Source organism: Mustela lutreola, chromosome 6 (genome assembly GCF_030435805.1).
Source record: "Mustela lutreola isolate mMusLut2 chromosome 6, mMusLut2.pri, whole genome shotgun sequence".
In the NCBI taxonomy this organism is placed as follows: domain Eukaryota; kingdom Metazoa; phylum Chordata; class Mammalia; order Carnivora; family Mustelidae; genus Mustela; species Mustela lutreola.
The window spans coordinates 114185757-114201246 of record NC_081295.1 but is presented as its reverse complement, the minus strand read 5'-3'; positions in this window follow the sequence as shown (position 1 = coordinate 114201246).

Below are 15490 nucleotides of genomic sequence, written 5' to 3'. Positions count from 1 at the left end.
AAATTCCACTTCCAAGTGGGATGTTCACTATTTAAAGCTATATGAATTCAGCTTCTCCCATGGCCAATGACCACACCAATTATTATAAAGAAATGAGCAAAGGCTTTAGAATAATAAAGACTGATTAGAACCATGCTTCCTTCACTGGGGCAGGGAAAACAATTTAGACATTTTGTAGGATGAATTGTGTGCCCATCCCAAGTTCATATGTTGGGGTCCTAACTTTCAGTACCTTTGAATGTGACTGTATTTGAAGTTAGGGTTTTTAAAGAGGTAATCAAGTAAAAATGAGGTCATTCAGTGACCCTAATCCACTAAGACGGGTGTCCTTATAAGAAGAGGAAATTAGGACACAGACACACACGAAAGGAAGACTAAGTAAAGACAGAGGGGAAAACAGCCACCTGCGAGCCTCAGAAGAAACCAATTGTGCTGACACCTTGATGTCAAACTTGTAGCCTCCAGAGCTATGAGAAAATGAAGTTCTGTTGTTTGAGCCACCTAGTCTATGGTACTTTGTTAGGAAAGCCCTAGCAATACAGACCTGTTTCTTAACAGCTTAGATCCTGATTTTTCATTTTTTTAAAAAAGCAAAATTCCCATGGGTTTGATGTAATCATTAAATAATGAAGTGCCTAGCATGATGCTTTGAAAAATGACGTAGCTTGATAAATATCAAAACCATCTCTTTCACTTAGATTTACAATGTGAAATAGCTTATTCATTAATTATCCTTGGCAAATTCATTAAGGATCTGTTAGGTGCAAACACACAATCAATATCACATTCCCACAGTTTTTCCTCTGACCAAAAATGGGAGGACAGTATTTTGTTAGCCCCAATTGATGTTTTATACATTGTGTTTTGCTGATAGTATACTGCACATTTTAAAATCAACTTTGTTAATGTTGTATAACAGCTTTATATTTACAGAAGAATCATAAAGTAGTACAGAGAGGTCCCATAGATCCCACACCCTGTTGCCTATTAGTAACATCTTACATTAGTGTGAGACTTCAGTTACAATTAATAAACCTATGTTGATTTATTGTTATTAAGTAAAGTTCATAATTTATTCAAATTTCCTTTTTACCTAATATCATTTTTCTTTTTCAGGATCCCATATAGTATACCACATTATATCTTGTCATCATGTCTCCTTCGACTCCTCTTGACTGGTAATTTCTCAGACTTTCTTTGTTTTTCATGACCTTGAGAGTTTTGAGGAGTACTGGTCAGGTTATTGCATGATGTTTTCTGTTGAGATTTGTATATTTTCCTCATGATTAGACTAGCATTATGGGTCTTAGGAAAGAAGGCCACAGAGGTGAAGCACCATTTTTATTACATCACATTAAGGGTACAAACTATCACTATGTTGTTGATGTTGATCTCCAGGGTGAGGTAGTGCTTGGCAGAATTTCTCCACTACAAAGATATATACATATATATATATACAAGTGTGTGTATACACCCACACACAAATATACATATATACATGCATGTATACATGTATGTATAGTGCCTTCTAAAAGGCACTATGTGGAAAGGGGTAAAAATAACATGTATGTATATACATATATACACATGCATGTGTTTCATGTACATGCATACACACATGTATGTATGCATACGCACATGTGTGTGCATGTACACAAAACACACATATATGTATATATGTGTGTACATACATACATATATATATAATTTTATTACCCCTTTCACATAGCGCCTTTTAGAAGGAAGTCACTATGCACAACCCACACTTAAGAAGTGGGATGTTATGTTCCATCTCCTTAAGGGTGGAATATCTACATAAATTATTTGTAATTTTCCTATATGGGAGATTTGTCCATTCCCCCATTTATTTAGTCAATCATTTATATCAGTATAGACTCATGAATTTTTATATTATGCTTTGTGCTATATAACACCACTTTTCTTATTTTTTTGCTCAAATTGTTTTGACTTTGGCTTTTGGGAGTTCTTCAGATGGTTCCTATGTCCCTTTAACATATTCCCATCATCATGGGTTTGTCTGTTTGTTTTCTGAGCAGTTGTCAATCATATGCAGTATTGATTGACAGCATCTCACAGAACAGAGACAAATTTCTGTCTATAAGCGATATTTGAACACCAAGGATTAGTATGAGTTTACATTTCTATTGGTGTAGGTCTCATATTGGATTTTATTCTGTTTGCTTAAGGAAATTCTCAAAATTAAAGACATACCTGAGACAGTTTTTATAAATAATATATACTTCCAGCGAGAAATATGGATTAATTATTCAATACAACTATTTATACATAATCTCCTCTCCCTGTATCTATTTAAGGTAGTACATTTTAAAATTGCTCTAATAAGCATTTTGGTAATATAGAACAAGTTATTATTAGATGTGAAGACATATTGTCTGTGAATGTTTGTATTCCTGTCTTTGGAGGAACATGCTTTAAATTAGGGAAAAGTACTGATAATAGAATTCTGTACGTGAATTATAACTGACTTGATATAGACAGGAATGTTAACTTAGAAGAAAAAAAATCCCATTTCATCCTGTATTTTACAATTATTAGCTAAGAGCTTGGCTCTATGGATGAAACACCAGAGGCATTAGGCAGGAGTCTTCAAACTATTCTGTACCCAAAAATCACCTAGGATGCTTGTCAAAACATCAGATTTAAAAGCAAATCCATATAGCCACTCTGGAAAACAATTTGTCGGTTTCTTATGGAGTTAGACAATACTTCTCCATATTACCCAACCAGACCCATACTTAGATATTTACACTGTGGAGGTGAATACTTCTGTTCTTACAAAAACTGTACACAAGTGTACATAGCAGCTTTATTCATAACTGTCAAAATCTGAAAACAACCCAAATATCCTGAATAGGTGAACAGATAAACGAACCCTGGAACATCTGCCCAGTGGAATACTACTCAGCAATAAAAAAGGGAAGAACTGTGGATACATGCAAGAACTTTTATGAATCTCAAAGGCATTATGAGGAAAAAAAGGAGATAGTCTCAAAATATAGCATTCCATATATTTGCATTTATTCATAATCCTGAGAAAAAAACCCTAAAAGTATAGTAATGGAAAACAGACCAGTGATTATGGGAGATAGCGGTGAGGATGTAACTGCAAAAGGATGACTTGAGGGACATTCTGGGGATTATAGAACTGTTCTGTAGCCTGTTGTGCTTGTGGTTACATGAATCTATACATGTGCTGAAATCCATAGAACCAGAAACCAAAGAAAGAAAGAAAGAAACCAATGCTATTGCACATTAAAAAAATTAAATTCCAGGCTCTCATCCTCAAAGTATCTGACTCAGGAGGTCTGAAGTAGGGCCTAGGAATCTGCATTTAACACATACATACATTCAAGTAGTTCTGGCAAAAGTAATGTATAGTTTAAGAAGCATCATTTTAGCCCAAAATGTAATAGACCAACAGACTGGAGTACAGAATCCTCCCAACTGATAACTGTGACTTTGTATGCTGTTATAAGTTGAATAGTGTCCCCCACAAAACCCCTTCCTCCAAAATTATCTTGTAGTCCAACCCCCCAGTAACTCAGAATGTGATCTTATTTGGAAATTGCGTCTTTATAGAGATGAACAAATTAGAATGAAGTCATTAGGTTGGGTCCTAATCCAAAATGACCAGTGGTTTTTGTTTTGTTTTGTTTTGGTTTGGTTTTGAAGACTTTACTTTTAAGAGAAATCTTGGGCTTACAACAAAATTGAGAGGGAGATCCATAAGTTTCCCATATATCCGCTGCCCCCACACATGCACAGCATCTCCCATTATCAAAATCATTCAACAGAATGGTACATTTTTACCCAGGATAAACCTACACTATAATCTCCCAGAGGAAACAGTTATCTTGAAGTTCACACTAAGTGTTGCACATTCTGTGGATTTAAAAAAACGTATAATGACAAATACGCATCATATGATGACAAATAGTCATCAGGGTCACCATACAGACCCTGAAAGGGTCTCACAGATTCTCAGGGATTCCCAGGGCACACTTTGAGAATGACTCTTAAATACATCATTGATATTTACTTGAAGTTTAGATTGCTGTAATTCTGCAACTAATAAAATTTTAGACATGGAAAAAGTCTAAGTAATGATATCACCTCAAATATCAAGACATTGGGAATTCATTCATTCATGTGTTTATGAAGTACCAACCATTCATGTGCAACACTAGGAAGAGAAAGCAATTCCTCATCTGGTGCCCTTCCCTGTAGTGCAAGTGCTCTGCTGTTTACCAATGGGACCTCCCATCTACTTTATCATTTATTAGTATGTTTTTATTTATTTCCTTGTGGTGGAGCTTTTTAAGAAATAACTGATACCCAATTGTTTATAAAGCCAACGAATTTGGTACCATATGACAAAGAAGCACAATTGACAGTGGTTGTCTTTAAACTACTAGTAGAAATATCTTCTGTCATATGAGCTTTGCTGTGAAACTGGATATTAGGACTTGGGGAACTGTGGCAGAGACATTTACTTTTTATTGAGCCTCCTAGATTCCCAGTTCCCATGAAGTTAGGAAGTCCATGTAGTGAGTGCCACTTCAAACCAAAGCACTTTAGAAGCCAGAGCGCTGGAATAAACCAGCTCTTCCTTCTGCCAAGGCACACATGGAAGCCTCAAAATGAGGTATCGGGACACACCTTATAACGAATGTGCATATCTCAGGGTGGCTGGGGGGCACAGTCGGCTAAGCATCTGACTCTTGGTTTTGGCTCCGGTCATGATCTCAAGGTTGTGAGATGGAGACCTGCATGGAGCGCTCATGGGGTTCTGTGCTCAGCGTGGAGTCTACTTAAGACTTTCTCTCCTTCTCCTTCTGCCACTCTGCCCTCTGCTTACATGTGCACGCTCTCTCTCTCTCTAGTAAGTCAGTCAGTAAATAAGTAAGTAAGTAAATAAATAAATAAATCTGCATTTTTGACTTAATACATTTGGGAACCGGATTAAAGAAGGCTGAGCCATTGAATGAGAAATGGACTTTCCTTGTGTTTAGTCTCTGAGAATTTATTTATTACTACTGCATAGCCTGGCCTTTCCTGACTAATACAAGGATAAATTAAGGAGATTAATTCAATATGATAGTATTCAATAGAAGTAACCAGATGTATTGTTTAATTAAATGTTTTGAGCCTGATAACAGTTCTAATTCCCAGTACAACTGCCTCTTCTTCTCTTCTGGGGGAAGGAGGGTAGTAAGATGAATCATGAAGCAGAAGACTAACTTCTGTAATGAATGAGGTATAACAATAACCCCCACATTGTCTGAAAAATAAATAAAAACTTAAAAGAAAACAGAGTGTATTTAAAACTCCTGTTTCACCTTTTAATAGTCTAATAATTCTAAATTTTCTTTAACTCTCCCAAATTCATGATAAAGAAATAACCAATCATACCAGGAACATACAAGAGACAAATAAGCAAAACCTGCTGATTACCATCAGAGACATAATTTCTCTCAAGAAATTTTTTCCATCACCATCTAACAGAGGAAAAATAAATCCTAAGTTTTTTGGTGAAAGAGGTGTTGTTACTTAACCAAATTACAAATTTGTCCCTGAAACCAGCAGAGAGACAACAAGTATTCATTGAATAAATATGTTTGTATTCATGAGGGAATGCTTAAAGTAGAGAAGTCATTGAAACCTTTCAATCTGAGTTACTGAAATACACAATATTTGAGGCCTTCTTTGTGAAATTCAAATACAACTGAAAATTCTAATTTTGTTAGGTATTAGTTTTTTATTGCTGCCATAGTAAATTACTAGCTTAATATTTTTACTAGCTTAAAAAACCACAAGTTTATTATCTTATAGGCCTGCAGTCTGCCATAGATCTCACTAGGTTAAAATCAAGCTGTCTGTAGGGCTGCATTCCTTCTTGAAGGCTCCAGGGATGATCTGTTCCCTTGCCTTTTTCAGCTTCTAGAGGCCACTGGCATTCCTTGGCTCATGACCCATTTCCTCCATCTTCAAAGCCAGCAATATTGCTGTCTCTCACCCTTCTTCACACCTCCCTCTGACTGCAACTGGGAAAGGTTCTCTGCTTTTAAAGGTTCATGTGAGGAGTGCCTGGGTGGTGCAGTCAGTTGGGCCTCCAACCCTTGCCTTCAGTTCAAGTCATAATCTCAGGGTCATGGGATTAAGCTTTGCAGGAATCTGCTTAAAATTCTCTCTCTCCCTCTGCCCCTCCTGCTCCTGCTCTCACTCTGTCAGAACAAATAAAATATATATATATATATATATATATATATATTATTTATTTATTTATTTTTAAGATTCATGTGATGAGCCTGGGCCCACCAGATAATCCAGAAGAATCTTCCTGTTTCAAGGTCTTTAACTTTCATCACGTCTAAAAAGATCCTTTTGTCATGTAAGGTAACATAGTCACAGGTTCCAGGAATTAGGACATGGACATACTGGTGGTGAGGTGGGGGCACGTACGCTTACTACGTCTTATAAAGTAGCTGGTGCATTCCCAGAAACACTTCATTTGGAAATCAGACATCTCTGCTTTAGACATGCTCTTCCCTTCAGGCCAATTGTAAGCAAATGGCTAATTTTCTGGGCCCTGACTAGACAAAATGTAATAAATACCTCCCCTGGATAAAGGCAAAAATATGAATAGCATAACTAATTTAATGTGGGTTTCTTCTTGGTACAAAACCTGCAATCACATTATTTTAATATGGGGACCCAAGTCTATATCTGGAATATATATATATATATATACACACACATATATATATATATTTAATAATTATATAATTAAATAAATAAATGGAATATATACATATATATACCATATATATACATATTCCATTTAATCATTTATTTATTTCCTTGTTAAATTTCTCGTTGCCTCCTTCTAATTAAGCCTCTAAATTGTGTCCTATAAGCAACACCACTTACCAAACTTCATCTTACCATGTGCCCTTCTCTTAGGGTAGCAGTCTGCATCAACTGAAAGGGGGTAGTGTTAAATTAAGTAACTGAACTAATTTAGCTAATAACTTAAAAACATGTATTATGCCTTAATTATGCAAATAAGAGACCTTGAGAAGTTACCTGGATGTAGGAATCCTAACAGAATGCTGGCCAGCGGTTTAACTGGCCAATGACATATTCTTTAGATCTCAGCAGTTGCTCTGTGGAAGCTTGGCTACATGAATTACAAAGGATGACGTCAGACCGGAGTTTAAATCCCTTCTTTTCCACTTACTAGTTATACTTGGGACAAATTCCTTAACTTTAACCTCTCAGCATTTCAGCTGTATCATTGTAATAATACATTATAATACCTAATTCACAAGGCCGTTGTAAAAATTATATGAGATAATGTATACAAAGAGATTAAATCATACCTAGCATAAAACGACACTCAATAAATAATGACTGTTGTGGATATGTATCTTGCTCCTGTTTTACTGTATGGACGAGACTTCCCAGTGGACTGATGCACTCAGGTTTATCATCTTCCATCTTCGTTCATCAAGAGCGTTGCCCATCACCACTGAGCATCTATTTATTCTGTGCAAGTCACTGAGAACATGCAGATCAAGTGTCATGGAAGTTTTCTAAGTAGGAGTGACAATCAATCCCCCCAAGTTTGTGTGCCTTCCTTTTCGTGCCAGTAGCATCCTGGGTATACCTCTGTCACCTATTACTTGGTCCTGTAAGGATTGCACCAATTACTCAGGCACCATTAGTCTGTGTGAGCTTCTTGAGAACATTTTTGTATCACTAAGCAAGACTCAGTGCCTGCCTAAAGTAATAGCCACCAATGTTCTCTGAATGCATGCTCTCTGTACTTTGCCTGTCCTTTCTGTATCTGAAGGTTTCAATCCCTATTAGAAAAATGTCTTCTATGATGATAACGAGGGTCTTCTCCATATGCTTAATGATTCCATCCTTTCATGAATATAATCAACCTTAACAACAATTAACAACAAATAAAAAATTCTAATTCACAATGGAATACTATGCAGCCATCAAAAGAAATGAAATCTTGCCATTTGCAACAACATGGATGGAACTAGAGCGTATCATGCTTAGCGAAATAAGTCAAGCAGAGAAAGACAACTATCATATGATCTCCCTGATATGAGGAAGTGGTGATGCAACATGGAGGCTTAAGTGGGTAGAAGAAGAATAAATGAAACAAGATGGGATTGGGAGGGAGACAAACCATAAGTGACTCTTAATCTCACAAAACAAACTGAGGGTTGCCGGGGGGAGGGGGTTTGGGAGAAGGGGGTGGGATTATGGACATTGGGGAGGGTATGTGATTTGGTGAGTGCTGTGAAGTGTGTAAACCTGGTGATTCATAGACCTGTACCCCTGGGGATAAAAATATATGTTTATAAAAAATAAAAAATTAAAAAAAAATTCTAATTCAATAATTCAAAGTATTTCCCTTTGGCCCAGGGGGGAGATGATTGAATAGAGTGAAAGGCAGTAGGGAAAAACAAATTTTCCACTTGGTACATGAAATTGGATGGGATGCTGTGCTTCTTCAGGCTGGGAAATGTTGCCCTTATAGTGGAAGAGTAGGGATGACCCTTCTAATGAATGGTCTTACAATTCGCATTAATACATTCCTCTGAATATTGAGAAGAGAAAAGACCCCTTGGAATAAGGGATTCATGGTAAAATCAGGGCAGAAAACTTTGTCTGCATGTAATCCCTTCTACAGAGATCTGCAATGCCTGTTAATGGCTCTGGGAAATCTCAAAGACTCCTGTTTAACTCTGATTGACACACAATTCCCCAGATTTATTTGATCCCACAATACTTTTGATTTTAAATGACACTTTCTAAAGTACCTTAGAACCAGTGTTTTTCGAACATGCGTAGCTGTCACAACAGTGTCAGTGATTGATGAATATGCAGACTCGGGCCAAGACGACACGCAATTTAACAGAAGTAGAGGCTTAACAAATATGGCCACATAACAAGGACACAGCAGCACCGACTTCACGAAGGTAAAAAGGATCAGGTGTCAATAATTCCACCTGATTGGAATGAGGATTCCATTAAGCCCTGAGAAGCTCCCTCCTCAACCCTCTGGACACCAGTTCCATGCCTGCCAGCTTATCAGGTGAGGTGCACAGGACTGGAAACATCTGCAGCTCAGCCTTGAAGGGTCCAGCCCCAGATGCACATTTCTTCTGCCATGCCCGGGGCATCTTTTGCAACCCAGCCACTGTGCGCTAATCAATATCTCACAGTATTCATTCAGCAGGCTCATCTTTCTTTGTCATTGCAAGACATTTCTTACATCCCACCCAGAGTACAACCAATGCTCCTCACTAATGCCGGAGTTACTCATTGGAAGAACAGTATTTCTCTAATTAAAAAATCAAAGTAGTCCACTTTCCTTTAAACAGGATGACTTAACCGCGCCTTTCATCTGGGAGAAGCCAGCTCTCTATTAAATTAACTGATAATAATGAGTCTATAATCTGGCATTCTATAATCTGGAAGGGGGTTTTAGCTCTATTAAATTAACTCCTAATAATGGTCTTCTTGCAACTTATGTCATTTATTCTTTTTCAGCATTATTATGGACTCATGACTTTTCCCAAGCTCAACTGGATCCAATGAACTACATTCACTGTTTTTCTTTAGATACTCAAAGGATTGGCAATAGGAGATTAGCAGCATTCATTCCTTGGACATAATTTTGTGTGTTCTAACACAGCCACAACCTCTCCCTCCATTCCTCTGAAAGCTTCCTGCTTTCTGCTAATAAGACACTAGAGCTCATCTGAAATTCTCTTATCCCAAGACACAGAATCTCTATGAGCCTTGATTTTAAGAAGAGAATGAGATTCTAGACCAAAATCTTCAGCTAGAGGTGAACAAGTAAGCATGTTCACGTGAGCTGGGACAGGGTACAGAGGGGCTGTCAGAACTTTCATGACAAAGCACAGAAGTGACCATTTTCTAAAAAGTGATGGCATGTTGGTGCCTCTGCCATCTCTTTTAGTTTTTTCAGTTTTTATATACTTACAAAAGTATGGCATATGTGTAAGGTATGAAGAATATGTCCACTTTAAGCAATAGAACATTCCAGTGCCTTAAAATCTTATGGGTTCTTTTTTGATCTCAGCCCACTCCCTCCAACAACATCTGAGGCAGTCACTATCCTGAAGATTGTGTTTTTCATACCACTACTTTTTTTTAATATAATTTTTTATTTTTTATAAACATATTTTTATCCCCAGGGGTACAGGTCTGTGAATCACCAGGTTTACACACTTCACAGCACTCACCAAAGCAAAACCACAATGCGATATCACCTCACACCAGTCAGAATGGCTAAAATCAACAAGTCAGGAAATGACAGATGCTGGCGAGGATGCGGAGAAAGGGGAACCCTCCTACACTGTTGGTGGGAATGCAAGCTGGTGCAACCTCTCTGGAAAACAGCATGGAGGTTCCTCAAAATGTTGAAGATAGAACTGCCCTATGACCCAGCAATTGCACTATTGGGTATTTACCCTAAACATACCACTACTTTTTTTTTATAATTTTTTATTTTTTTATAAACATATATTTTTATCCCCAGGGGTACAGGTCTGTGAATCACCAGGCTTACACACTTCACAGCACTCACCAAAGCACATACCCTCCCCAATGTCCATAATCCCACCCCCTTCTCCCAAACCCCCTCCCCCCAGCAACCCTCAGTTTGTTTTGTGAGATTAAGAGTCACTTATGGTTTGTCTCCCTCCCAATCCCATTTTCTTTCATTTATTCTTCTCATACCCACTTAAGCCCCCATACCACTACTTTTTAAAAAATAGTTTTATATCCCTTGCAATGTATTTATAAACAATAGATAGTTTAGCTTTGTCTATTTATAAGTTGAATAGAATATATTCGTTTTCTGAAGTTTGATTTTTTTGCTTAGTATTGTTCTTGAGATTTATCCTCATTGACATGTACAGGTGAAGGTCATTCATTCCCACTGATACTTAGATTTATTATTGTCTGACAATACAATGGTTTATTCTCTGCTGGATGGAAATTTTGGTTCTTACCAATGTTTTATTTTTACAAATGTTGCTGTTACGACTGTTGTACTTATCTCTGGGTATGCATATCAAATGGCTTCTTTAGGGTATATGTCTCAAAAATGCAATTTCTACCATGAAAATATATGCCCATTTTAAACTTTTTTGAATATAACCAAATGCTTTAGAACATGTTTTTAAATTTTACATTCCCACCAGCAAGGTACAAAATGTCTACTTACTTGCTATTTATAGCAATACTAGTCCATCTTTACCATTTTTACCAACTAGATAAATGGGAAATGATATTCTGAATATGGGTGAAGTTGAGCATCTTTTCCTATCCTTCTGACCATTCAGATTTCCTCTTCTGTGAAGCCTTGAAGTCTTGTCAGCCAAGTGCCCCAAGTTTGTTCTTAACTCTTCAGGAATGGCTTTGCTCTTCTATGTGAGTTTTAAAATCAGCTGGTCAAGTTCCACTGCAATGACTTGTTACAGTTTTGAGTGGAGTAATGCTCAGCTTGCTATATTATATAATTATGTATTTTCATCTATAAACGTGGATTTCCACTCATTAGATCTTTTTTGGTATCTTTAAATGAAATGTAAAATGTATAATTTTCTCTTTAAATCCTTTGAATGTTTTAGTTGAATTTTTCTAGGTACTTAATATCTTATTTTTCATCGTATGGTTTTATAAATTATATATATTATATATATATATATATATTTGCAATTATCTTTGATTTTATAACCAGGAACATTGTTAAACCATATTGATACTTCTACTATGTTGCTTATGGATTCTTTTAATTTTTCTACATAGACAATTGTGTTAACTGTGAATGATGATGGTTTTGTTTCTTCTTTCACGATCTTTTTACCTTTGACCTCTTTTCATACCTTACTTTGCTGGTCAGGACATCCAATTCAATGTTGAATAAAAACAGTGATAGCAGTCATTCTTTTATTGTTTCTAATCTAAAATGAAATACTTTAAACACTTCTTTATTAATTTGATGTGTCTGTTGATTTATTTAGAGGTACAGTTTATCTGGTTATAGAAATTTCCTATGCAGAAAAAGACAATTTAGAAAGATTTTACAATGGCCTTTAGACTTAGGAAAAGATGTTCAACCTTGCTCATGATTAGGGAAATGAAAATTAAAATATTTCTTATCTATCAGACTCATGAATATTAAAAATATGGCAACATGATTTGTGCTGAGACTACTGGGCAACAGGAACTGTCATACATGAAGAGCTGCTGGGAATGTGAACACTTTTTGAAGGTGCAATGGGCTGAATGTTTGGGTCTCCCCCAAATTCACATGTTTAAATGCTAACCTATAATGAGATAGGGCCTTTGGAAGGTGATTAGGCCATGAAGGCCTCATGAATGGTATTGATCCCTTATAGGAAAGACCCTGGAGGGTTCCCTCACTCTCTCATCTGGATATGAAAAGGACATGAAAAGCTGACAGTCTGTAATCTGGAAGAGGGTTTTCACTAAAACCTGCTGGTGCTGGCACCTTGGTCTCAGACTTCCAGCCTCGAGAACTGTGAGAAATGTTTGTTGTTTAAGCCATCCAGTTTATGGGAATTTGTTATTGCAACCTGAACTAAGGCCGAAGAGAATTTGGGAATACCACCAACACTATATGCACACTTACCTTTTGACCCAGCTGTCTTAATTTGAGGAATATCCCGAGGATATACTTTCAACAATACAAAAATAGATGGCAGCACTGTTTGAAGTGACAAATTTTTGGTAATAATCAAAACATCCACATATATAAGAATGAATGCATAAACTATAGCATATCCACAAAGTAGAGTTCTATGAACCTGTAAAAAATGAAATGGTCTCTGAATGGATACAGATCTATTTCTAAGACATAGTGTTAATTGAAAAAAAAATAAAGTGCAAAAGATTATCTATCATATGCTACCTTTCATGTAAAAAAGGAAATAAGAAAATGTACATGTATCTGTTCATTTGGGGGGAAAATCATAGAAAAGATAAGTTGGAAACTAGTGAGAAGTATTACTGTGGTGGGCTGCTATTAGCTCCCAAGGATTTCTCTGTATCCTAATTCTCAGAACCTGTGAATGCTACCTTACTTAGAAAAGGGGTATTTGTTTATGTGACTAAGAATCTTGAGGTGAAGAGATTATCCTGGATTTTTCAGGTGGGCACCAAGTGCAATGACAAGTGTGCTCCCAAGAGAGAGACAGAAGGAAGTTTCATACAGACACACAGAGGACAAGACAATGTGAAAACAGGCAAAGACAGGAGTGACATAGCTACAAGCCAAGCAACTCTAAGAATGCTGGACAGACGCCAGAAGCTGACAACAGCAAGAAACAGAGTCTCACCCAGAGCCTTGAGAGAGAGAACAGTCTTGCCCTCACCTTGATTTTGGATGACTGGTGTCCAGAGCAATGAAGGAATGAGCTTAGTCTGGGAATGTTGTGGCCATTTTTTATAGTAGCACAAGAAAACAAATGGCAGTTACCTACACAGGTGGGCTGGAGTAGGTTGGGAAAGGATAGAAAATGGAAATGCGGAAGCAGGGATGAGGGAAAGGGGTATGTCTGTGGGTACCTCTTTTTTTTTTTTTTTTTGATTTTTACAAACAGGTTAATGTTTCACAGACTAAAAAAATAAATATATAATTAGAATCAAGCAGAATTCCGGAGGAACCCCAAATGAAAAATAAACCTTTACAAATGGAATCTAACTCCATTACAAATGAGTAACAACCCATGCTAAAAGGATGGCAAGAAGAGACCTAACCTAAGCGACTCTGGGAGAGTATTTTGACAATATATTTTAAGGCTAACAAAAGAGCTATACAGGAGTATTGTGCTCTGTCTGGTAAATGTGTTGGCAATTCTGAAACTGATTGTTACATGTGCTAGTGTTTAGTAATAAGTAAATACGTGGCGCTAATGAAAACTAGGCTTCTTTGTCAGAGAAAGGAATTTACAAATAAGGAAAAAAGGCGAAAATGAATTATGAGTGGTGTTGAAATAGACGGTATCAGTATGAATTCATTATTTTCATATATACTTAAATATTTATTTATAAATAGATACATATATAAGGTTATTAATATATGAATATTTATATTTTCTAGCTCTGTTTGCTAATGGGAATCTAAAGGAAATAATATCCCAGTGCACTGAGATCTTCACTTTTAAGTAATCATTCAGCAATGAAAGAAAACAGAGCTTCTTGGAGACATGGTTGATTCCGGGACTAGCACAGGGCAAGGACAAGATGAGCATGAAACATATTTTCAGTTCAGAAAATACGAAAATTCTCAAAAAAAAAAAAAAATGCGGACGTTTCAAAAGGACATAGAAACAAGTCAAAGTGACTCCCAAAGGCCACAGCTAGGACAATTTGAGCAACAGGAAAAATAATGAAAGTAACAGAGTAGAACAAATATTCACAAGCTTATAATGATATAAATAAACAACTGAATAAATAAAGGGGGGAAGAGTGATTTTACTCGCAGTACAATTTCAGTTATCAAATATAGGAAGAATCATGCAATTAGATGATCACTATTTTAGCAAACAACACAGAAATAATTTTTGCAGTTAAATGTCATTAATGGGTATAAAATCAGTGTGCAAAAGGATAATGAGAAATATGATATTTATATAATCCCAAAGGATCTTAAAGATACCTATTTATTTACAAAGGGGGAAAAAAACCTATCTTTTCAATGGAAAACCCTAGCAGACACTACTTTAACCAGCAGATTAAAGATAGCATCCCCATTAATGAGCACATCAACATTACATTCACTTTGATATAATGCACAGACATGGCACCATCACTTCAATGGTATTGTGGCCAAAAGCACAAAACCTAGATTTAATCTCTGTGAGTCATAAAACAGGCACAAATTAAGGAGTATGCTCTAAAATAACTGGCTAGTAGTCTTCAAGTGTATCAGTGTCATGGAAGTCAAAACAAACAAAAAAAGTGAAACACTGTCTAAAATTAAAAGAAACTAAGAAAGACATGACCATTAAACCAGAGTCTGATCCTGGATTGAATTTTGGTTTCAGAAAAAGTAAGCTGATGGGACAATTGATGAAATTTGAAAAAATTCTGTAGATTATTAATAATGTTATATTGATGTTAATTTTTAGCTTTGATAGCTGCACTCTTGTTATGTAAGATTTTAACATTTGGGTAAGCTGAGAATGGAATGCAGAAATACTTTGTACTATTTTTGCAAGTTTTTGGTAAGTCTGGACTTGTTTCAGTATAAAAAAAAGAGTTTTTAATTAGAAATTTCCACTTATTCTTTGCTAAAAATTTTTATTAAAATGTTGAATTTTATTCAATGATTCTCTGCATTATGCTGAGAATAGTTTTTTCTTTC